This window comes from Perna viridis, chromosome 6, assembly GCF_037379345.1.
Source record: "Perna viridis isolate PV_CMFRI_1.1 ecotype Kerala chromosome 6, ASM3737934v1, whole genome shotgun sequence".
Lineage (NCBI taxonomy): Eukaryota > Metazoa > Mollusca > Bivalvia > Mytilida > Mytilidae > Perna > Perna viridis.
Window position 1 is genome coordinate 18003974 of NC_142450.1, and position 10978 is coordinate 18014951.

Below are 10978 nucleotides of genomic sequence, written 5' to 3' on the forward strand. Positions count from 1 at the left end.
ATTATGATGTTCCGTGATTTAAGGAGGTAGACCTAGGGTAAAGGAAACAACCAATACAAAGCATTGCATTGAAACCTTTATATTAAGTATTTTACATCCATCTAATGTAAACATCAAAGCAACTTTGACTGATTTCATTCTGTTTCAAAGGAAAGCTTGATAGGCTGTGGTGAAATTAAGAAATAAATCACGGAAACTCCATTTTATCATTGTTTTACTACGACAGCCCGTGGTAAAACAATGATAAAATTGAGTTTCCGTGATTTATTTAGATTTTAATAGGACAATAGCGGTCCATTGTTTTACATTTTCTTGACCTATTACTGTCACCTTCGAATTGTCTATATTTGTCCATATTTGGCTGTACACTTTACACTAGCTATGTCAGTTTTGGTTTCATGCATAATGGCGCACGTGGCACGTGGCACGTTGCGAGTGCTACCGAGTATGTGTGCAAGTAATGTTTTCGGAATATAATATAACTTTTCAAAAACATAACATTTAATATCATTATTGAATAACAAATATGAATGTTCATTCACTCCACTGAAATGAATGAAGCAGCTGATACACGTCGGAATGTTACGTGTACTGCTCATATGGCAATCAAATTTCGATCCCAGTAGTGGTCTAAAAGCTTGTTAAGGACGTCATATTAGAATTGAATATAATACAAACATATCACTGATTTCAAGAGTCATTTTCCATACCCTTGCTCTATCTCCTTAAGATTAAAAAAGAATATAAAGAATATACATGTGTATGAAAAAACTAACATTTGTTTACGTTTCCTTTTGCATCCTATAGATGTTCTCTTGGCTTATAGGATAATACATACGTTTTCGATGAAGTTGGTTTTGTGAAGGTAGACCAAGAAATATAAAGAAGATTAAACTGCGTTTTGTCAATACAACATCGGCAGAACTCCAGGATGATTTCAAGGGAGAAGATTGCATATGTTTTTTTTTTCAATAAAACATTCATTTGCTTAGCCTGCGTATTTATTGCCAAAAATTTGTTTACCTTTCTTTTGATTGCAAAGAAGAAACATATTGAGAAATATGTATTGTAAACAAGCATTTCAGAATTTTATTGTCAGTATATGCATTAAAATGGTTTCAGAATTTAGAATTATATGTGCATATCTTATGGTTTATGACAACATTATTGAACTGAAAAAAGGCAAAAGAAAAGTCTGAAGAGAGGCCTGCATAACAAATTACAATATTAAGTCAGAATACGGAAAAAATGAAACGAGCTTTCGGAATATTGGGTAACGTCAGGTGTTATAGCGTATTTATCCCCCATTCCATTTTTCAGTTACTTGTCTCCTGTATATTTCTTTTGGTGTAAGGTACTACATGTATCTGTTGAGGAAAATGTAATTTTAAATGAATTATTCTGCTTCTTGTTCAAATGTGTACGCAACGCTTATCCGTTAATAAAAATAGCTATATTAATGAACAGTTAAATAAAAATAAAAAAAGAACAAGAACAAGAACAAAACAAAATAAATAAATAAATAAATAATAAAATAAATATATACAATTTTTTTTTAGAAATAAAAAAAAAATTAAAAAAAAGTCAGAAAAAGGGAGGAGGTGACGACCACATCGAATCAGATGACTTGAAAAACAGTTACCAGCATATGTTCTGTACTAAAACATTTAATATAGATTCTCCTTCAGGCTTGAGGGGATTATAGTATTTTTCCAATCGTGATGGCTAAATTTTAGATTTTACCCACGAATTTTAGCGAGGTGTGAACGAAGCCTATGAATGGGAGAAAGTAAGATAAATGTCATACTGATTCGCCTAGAAAAAACTCTTATAAATTGTAAACATATGCGTGTTTCACAACAAGAATAAACTTATATGTCAAAAAAACATGTACAAATCGTACATATTTCAATTTATAATGTCAGGCTAACAAACTTAACTAAAAATTGATGTTGAATGATCAACTGCTGGCTAAAATGGCTAACATGCCGTGCACAGTCAATGTAACTGAGACAAAAAAAATTCTACTTTAACCATCGTTTGTTTTGCTCGTGTTTATGTTTACCATCTCAGCACTTCATTAAAAACGTAATTTGTATATGAGTTGTTATAGACATTCCTTAACCGTCAAGTATTATCTAATGGATACTCGGAAATAAAATGTATAATCCAAATGTGTGTAACAATGAGGTGGACAAACTTTTTTTATTTTAAATCTTGAACAGATGTATTTTATATACCTCAACGCCAAATGTGTTGACACGGACATTTTTGACCAACTCGATCCAAAACGCGTGGTCATAGACCTGTTTTGATTAACTCAACAATGTTATGGTTGTAATAGACATAGTGAATTGCTCATAGACAGATAATGCGTTTCTTAAAACGCCTTGTCTCTATGCCTGTAAAAAGAATGACCGTGAATGATCATAATAGTCATTTTTTACCAAAAAATAGCTACCGTGGTTCCTTGATATTGAACATTAACTCCCTTTATTCCGACTTTGTGCTGTTGTTTATTATTTTCTTATATGGAATAGTGGTACGGTACATTAATATTAAGATGACAGTGTTATGTGTATCTTGAGATTTTTTGACGAAAAAGAAATGTTTGTTTTAACTGGAGAGAAAGGGGTAAGAAAAAATGAAAATTGAGCGAGGTATAAACAGCGGTGAAGAACTGTCTAAAGCGATGGCATATTGAATCATATATCTGTATAATTCTTTTAGCTTATTTCAAGAATTTAGTAGCACTTCAGATAACAATAATGCAAAATGGGCACGTGTTTCATGGGTGAAAAACCTACACATTTTACTTTTTGAAAATTAGTTTGAATTGCCACAGTAAACGAAATCAACATTCGATTTTTCATATAATGCATGTTCTTAGGAGATAAAAATTGTACTGAATGCACTGCAGATTTCTAAATTAGGGAAGATTACTCTGTAATGACCCTCAAATACATGCTGTCTATTGGATTTTCAATATTGATTATTTTCAGACTGATTGGGATGAATAATCACATATTTCATAATACAGACCCAAAAAACGACTTAAGTAGCACTCCAGCTAGGAATCATGAAAAATGTGATACATGGTTGGAAAGCCTACATATTTTTATTTTTGATATTTTGTTTATAATGCTTCAGTAAACAAAAAATAGCATTTGGTTTTCATATAACCCGTGCTCATAGGAGATAAAAATTGTATAGAATGCACAATATAATTCAAATTAAGAGAGATAACTCTGTTAATGACACTCAAATACAACAGAATCTGTTGGATTTTCAATGTTGATTATCTCCTAGGAGCAGGCAGACTTGAATGAATAATTAATTACCCATTTCATAATATAGACCCATAAAACAACTTGATTACAAAAATAAACATATGTAACCTTTTGGGTGTATTACATTTTTTAGATTTTGCATGATTCTAAAAAGACAGTAACTTTAGTAATTTTTCACCAGTTTCATTTCCCATTGTGTACTGTATCAAACAAACTCATATCTAACGTCTGGTTTTCCAAAACACTTTGAACCTTTTAGAAATGCACACCTGAATTTTATTTTGAAACTATAACTACCTTATTTTGACCATAAAATAATCACGTATGCTGTGTGTCGCTCGTGGTCTTTTATTCGTTTTAATTTTGTGTTCGTTTGTTGTTGTTGTTTTTTTTTCAAGACGAAAGACAAAAATAATCGAAAAGATGTATTTAAAAGTATCGAATTTTGTGCTCGCTTGATAGACTTAAAATGTATGTCTGCATTTGAACCCGACAACAAGATATCGCAACAATCATGTCTTCTTAGCACATGTAGTATTGGCATAATTTGCCTTGAAATTGTAAATGTTGCTTCTAAAATATCATCTTTCCATGGATAGTACAATTTGACATTGAAAAAAGTAAAGATTGCCCAAAACGTGTTAGCTTTTCATAGAGTATTAAAGGTAATAACAGTTTCTGTTTTACTTAATAACAAGGCATAAAAACATATTCATCAAATGAAATAATTGCACCATGTTAATGAACGTGATTTACATCTGCCAGTAGAATGCAAATTAAAGGGCTTTCGTTGTACGTTTAAACACCTTTATCTTGTAACTGTTCGGACTAACGACAAGATACACTTCCGCTTTGACTTAACCTTGTGTTGTATTTGTTGCTATATCCTGAAAACACATGATTGACCGTCTCAAAACTAGTACTTAAACAGCAAAAGGATTAACATAATGTATACAAAAAACTTTAACCCTACTTTTAAGATATATTCATACGTGAACAAATTTGTACGCGTGACAATAGTACCGGGGATTTGCGAACGTTGCAAAAGAAAGTTTTCCGAGCGTTCATATACCTTAAAAATATTATATCGTCAGCGTTTTGGTTTTGTTATTTTGGTCATACAGGTGTCAAAATGTATTGTATCTACCAGTGTTTTTTTTTTAAACATGCCATGTCATGGTAATGTACAAGCTTTAAATCCAAATAATATTTCCGCTTATACATACCATATATAGTAAATATGTTCATGTTTAGATTCCGTCATTTGGATTTTTCAAATATATTCATTTGAAGCTTGTTTCACAATTACATAAAATCAAATCATCCTTAACAAGCTTAATTTTTTCTTAATTTTTAACATGTAAAATGGGTCTATAAATCAATCGCTGTATATCAACATCTATGAATCATAAGTCTTCCTTAAAATAATAACAGTATTTGTCGAGAATACAGAAAAAAAATGTACATACAAAAGTACTAAAATTTGGTCTTAAGCTTAAAGAAATAACTTCGTAAATAACACAGCTACTATACCTTTTTTATTAGAATGACGGGATATGCATCAATCATACACAACACATAATATAGCTTATCTTTAAAAATACAATAGTAGTACTGTTTTGAAATTAAGCACTCGTCCATTCTTGATTTATTGCAATTACTGTTTTTTTAATGTATTCTTGATCTATACACAAAGTTGTTATTATTATTGTCTTACTCGAAGATCTATTTTATCTTTTGCAAAATGTTGGTATTTTGTCTTTATATAATTACAATTCATCAAATATATTTTTGATAGTTCAATTTATATATTCTGTAATAAATCAAGTGTAACATTTACTTATTACTCTAAAAGACCTTGTTGTCCTGTTAATCATGTCAACATTTTTTATCATTAATGACCGTAGTTATAGTACCGTAATAATGTTTCAAAATTTCTTCTGTCCGATTCTCATTGGCTTAACGTAGATCGTATGCTCGCGGTGTTTGTCCTTGAACATCGTTTAAATCTGATACTGCTTGACCAGACGACAGTGAATCATCGCTGCGCTATTCCGTTCTTAGTTTTCAAGACATAAATATTGTTCAGTTTAATATTTATGTCTGCGGAAATTTGCCGGAAAACAGTAAATGTAGACTACATAAACCAGGCTCGAAATAGAGATTTAATTTAGAAATTCAATGTAAATTTTGATTGATTTTTGTCTAATCGGATTTGTTAATTTAGATTAGTCCACAGTTTTTATTTTTAATCGCGGATTTTTCTGTCCTAAGCTACCTCACACACAATAGAAAGATTTAGTGTCAGAAACTGTCCAGGGGTATGAAAGTTAAGAACACCTTTTCGAATTTCTTTGTCACGACACAGGACAGTTTCTGTCAGGATCTGTCAAGGAATAAGGCAAAATGTGTCCTGACCCAGGGTAGCCTCTGTCAGACCCTGTCAGGATTTCTGTTATATCTTCTATCGGAGAACAGTTTTTCTGACAGATTCTGTCCGAATTTAAGAGAGTGATCGCAACAGTATTATATTTACTCCTGAATACTTACAATTATCATCGGCGTTGCCACGGGAAATATTTTTTGTACTACGGGGTAATAAAGTAACTGTTTACAATTAAAAAAATAAATTATACTGCAGCATTAATATACTTTCTTAAACAAGTTTATCATGGTAACTAAATACTTCTAGTCTTGACTGTTCTATTTTACCCGGTCAATATTTTTCAACTATCGCTAAAAATAGAATGTAATCCAGGAACAAAGACCAGACATGGAAAACAACAAAGAACATAAAGTAACTAAAATCATACATACAAAGTAACAAAAGCAAATGAGCAACTCGGACTCCACTAAAAACTGGAAGCATGGACCAGGTGCACCGGTAGGGTAAGCATCCTCTGCTTTTCTAGAAACACCCGTCGAGTTGCTCATAAAAAGTCAAGTCCGGGGTAGACAAACGAGGAAAGGAAAACTATGACCCGTGGAATAAATCAGTTTTCATGGTGCAGATGGATACATCATAATGATCCAAGAGTTAGACGTTCTTTTGGTTTATCCTTGTAGACCATGAACATATAAAACAGCATGATCAGTCGAAAAGTAATCAAGGGAACCAAGGTTATAGCGGTAATCAAAAGAATGTAATCCAGGGACAAAGACCAGACATGAATGGAAAACCGACATACACAACAAAGAACATAAAGTAACTAAAATCATACTTACAAAGTAACAAAAGTAAATGACCAACTCGGACTCAGATAGAAACTGGAAGCATTGACCAGGTGCACCTGTAGGGTAACTGAAGAAACTGATTATGAAAAATTCACTTCTAAGATTTAACTGGACTTCCCTCATGAACAACCAACAAATGGTGTCAAACGATATTTTGTCCAATTCCTATGCGAAAATAGTTCGTCATTTTTGCCATATCAGAAAAAAAATGTATTCATATTAGGTATCGTATTATATACACTTACACAGGAGTCGGCATTTCTAGTAAGTTTGAAATTTCTAAGGACCCACTTAATTAAGTATCGTCTCTTATTATTACTTAAGGAAACTAATGTGTACATTTATATGTACTACTATTGCAACTGATGATACATCAATACATTGACTTCTTATACATACTACCTGCAGTTGAAGGTGGTGATCTAGATCTTGGAATATTTATATCGTCCCAGACAGCCTAAAGTAACATTCGCCATGCAGTATGTGTTATATTTTACTGAATATCATTAAATTCTCAGAACGATCTGATGCAGCATTTTTTTTTAAATAGAAACTGAAAATCATTTCCCTTTTGTACAATTCACTTTGTTCTTATTTGTTATTTGCCAAACAACTTTCCTCATCTGCATTTACAAAATCAACTTTCCACTGTTGTTTTTTGTGTTTCGGCGGACAATATAGTTGAATGAAAGGCAAGACAGATCTCCATTTGGAGCAGGTGGTATTTCACGAAGAAAGGAATAATCCATCTTTCAGATAAAAAATATAAAAAACTTTAATTTCATATGAAGTTTATAACGTATAATATATATATATATATATATATATATATATATATATATATATACAAATGTACATACAAACTAAACTCTTAAGTCATTAAATTAAGGAATAGAGCTAAATGATTTAATACCCCTGAAAAATATTTCATGCGCTTAATGTATGTCAGAATTAATAAATACTGAAAATAACGATCATAGTCGCGTTTCAAAACAATTATCAATCATTCGTAATTTACCCTCTGTGTAGGAAATTTTAGTTTCCATTGACTCAGTTGGTATTGTGACAATTTCATAATATTCAAATATGAGGAGGTCAGACTATGCATATGATTAACATAATAAACGTGCAATGCATTGTTATGTTGACACTTTTAATTATATAGACAGTGAAGTACAAGTACAGTGTCTCAACGTAAAGATAAGAACTGTACTGCTAAAATGTATACAACCGGGTGCAGGAAGATACATACATTTGCATTATCTCTCTTTATACAGAGTTAGTCAACATACGTATATTATTTTGGGACTATCTGACATATATTTCTACTTGTTCCAGTACTAACAATTAAAATCATAGTTAAGATATGCATATGAATTAACCAAAAATATTATTAAGGGTTTTGGTAGACAATTTGATTTTAATTGTAGTCAGAAATTTATTGCATCCATTTAATTTTAAATAACATGTCAACGTTGCAGTAAGATACATGAATAATACTTAATATATTTTTTTGTCTGTTTTCTATAATAGCTATTTTTTTTCTCTTTTTTTTTTGATTTTAAGGTCATCTACTGCCTTTCATGTTCAAATTTGATTTAAATGTATAATGTATTATTAATGTACCAACAGTACTAGTACTGCACCAACCAAGAACACAATAATTTAAATCCAATCAGGTAACAATTCAAGCACTATATTTGGAACATAATGGTCTTTCCAGGAAAACGTAAATAAAGATGATTTGAGGTTTTTGAATGAACATAAGTTAGTATTGTAAGTGTATTTATTTTCATAGTCTGTATGTAGTATTCCGTCAAAACATTACCGATTTGTAGGTAAATTTCAAGCATATTATGCCCTTTGTTTGTATATCGCACGACAAGAAACAAGAAACAGGAACTAAAACAAAAATCAACAATCACCGAACAAAAAAATAAATATTAAAATTAATATTAATAATAAACCTGCTTGAAAATCGCTTAAAAAAAGGTACAGAACATTTAGGACAATTGCAGTTTCTCTATTTTACTTACTGGTACCGCGTGTTTAAACGAACTTTTCTATAGTGCGTTTATCGTGCGTTTAACGGAACGCAAAGCGATGTGTAAACAAAGATGAACGATGCACGCACGCTAACATGGGAAACGTGAAAGAATCAAAGAGTGAACAATACTTGCATTAGATAATGATAATCTATACATCAACCATAGGTGTATGGCTTACAATTTCTTAGTTTTAAAATCGAATAACATATATTGTACTATTAACTATTTAGCAAACATTCAATCACATGCTGTACATTTCTACCATAAGTGCTAAACATGGCCAGTATTGTTGAATTGTGTATTTACTTCTCTCTGAGGAAAGAAAAGAATATCTTGATTCATCAACAAAACCACTTAGGACATAAAATGCACTATCAACTCAGGTCATGAATGGAAGCCACCTACATGTATATTTATGAACTTTTTTTCCCAAAATGTGTGCTAGATATAATTAAAGAGTAATTAAGGGAACCACGTTTCTATTGGAAATCAAAGGAAAGTAATCCAGGGACAAATTCCAAACACAAAAAACAGACAAACACAATAAAGAACAAAAAAAGAATTATCAAGGGAACAAAAATTCCAGCGGAAATCAAAAGAATGTAATCCAGGCTAAATACCAGACATGGATAACAGACAAACACAACGAATAACATAAAGTAACTATATAATACATGCAAAGAAACAAAACCAAATAAGCAATTCGGACTCCACTAAAAACCGAGAGCATGGACCAGATGCACCGATAGGTTAGGCGCCATCTGCTTTTCTATAAACACCCGTCGAGTTGCTCATACCAAAATTTCAAATCCAGGGTAGACGAAAGAGGAAAAGAAAACTATGAAATGTTGAATAAACCAGTTTTCATGGTGCAGATTGATACAACGGAATAATCTAGAAGTTCATGATGACGACCATGAAACTTCTATAGTGATGATTTCAATCTTGTTGCAATATAACCCTGTTCCAGAAGCTTAAGTGTAAGAAGTCTAGCGCGATACAAAACGTCTGCGTAGTTACGGCAAGCTCTGGCTGAATGTATAAGTTGTGATATGAAAACTGCATACGCAGGTGCTGAAGGGAAGGTGCCACTGATGGAAGGAAATTTGACAAGTCTGAATGAAAAAAAAATCACGTTTGTTGTAAAGTTTGGTTAAAAGTTTTTATTTACCATCGATCTAAGTGTAGATCAAAATATGACGCTGACTTCACAGTTACTGTGGTATCCTTTTTTTTAAAATGTTTTGGGATAGATGTGATGTCTCAAATCCCGGCCGAAATTTGGATTGTTTATCGATAATATGTCATCTATATAGCAGAAACTAAATTAAAGGATCTAACTAAATCATGGTCTTTCTTTCGGATCAAATCAGCTATAAAGTCATCAACATAAGAGTGAAGGAATAGGTCAGCAAGCTGAGGAGCACAATTTGTTCCCATTAAAATGTCGACCGTTTGTTGAAATACACGTCCACCACACCGGACAAATATGTTGTCAATAAAAAATTCCAGTATTTTGAAAACATTTCCTTCTGTATATTTGGAAGATAATTTGGAATTATGCTTTACAAAATATGGTGAATCTCTACGGAGAACTATATATTTATATCTAGATGCACCATCTTATTTGGAAATACTACGATGTATAAAGTTTTTGAGTCCGGATTTTAACTGAGTATGAGGAATAGAAGTAAAATGTCAGACAGGCCATATTGTTAATTCGGATAAAACATGAATTTTATCTTTTACATACAACACTACAATACTGCAAACGATAAACCGATGTTTTATTTTTTAGAATTAACTTTTCCTTTTACAACAACAGTCTAAACAGTGACAACCATTTATGTTTTAGAAAATGGAATAGGACATAATTACCCTAATAGCCTGAAGGTCAATCGTAGCATTAGAGAAAAATTACTTGTAGGTTATACTTCAACTTGATCACGAATTTCTACTTAAAAATTGAATCCATACGTGCAACAACGTTATGGACTACAATGTAATGGAATGTACAACATTTTACACATCATGTATGGCTCTTACACATGTATACGCTTAGTCAAGAAAAATTTCTCGTCACTTTACTACTCCTGATCAATTATGTGCATGCAGACTTTTGTGAGGCAGTTCTCTTTGGAAGAACTTCAGCGTCTTTTAAAAATGCATCATTTTTTGTTTCAAACAGTTATAAGCACTGAAAAACTATACAAATAAATTAACTAAATTTATGAAAGATGTACTAGGTTATACGAAATAATCTACTTTGCTCACTATCCAAACGGAAGAGCATATTATAATTCTATTATATTAATAATGAAATACCAGTGAGATAATTTAAATGAATAACACTTTTGAATGAATGAAAACGGTCATTTACTAATCCTAAGTTTTGACACTTTAAGG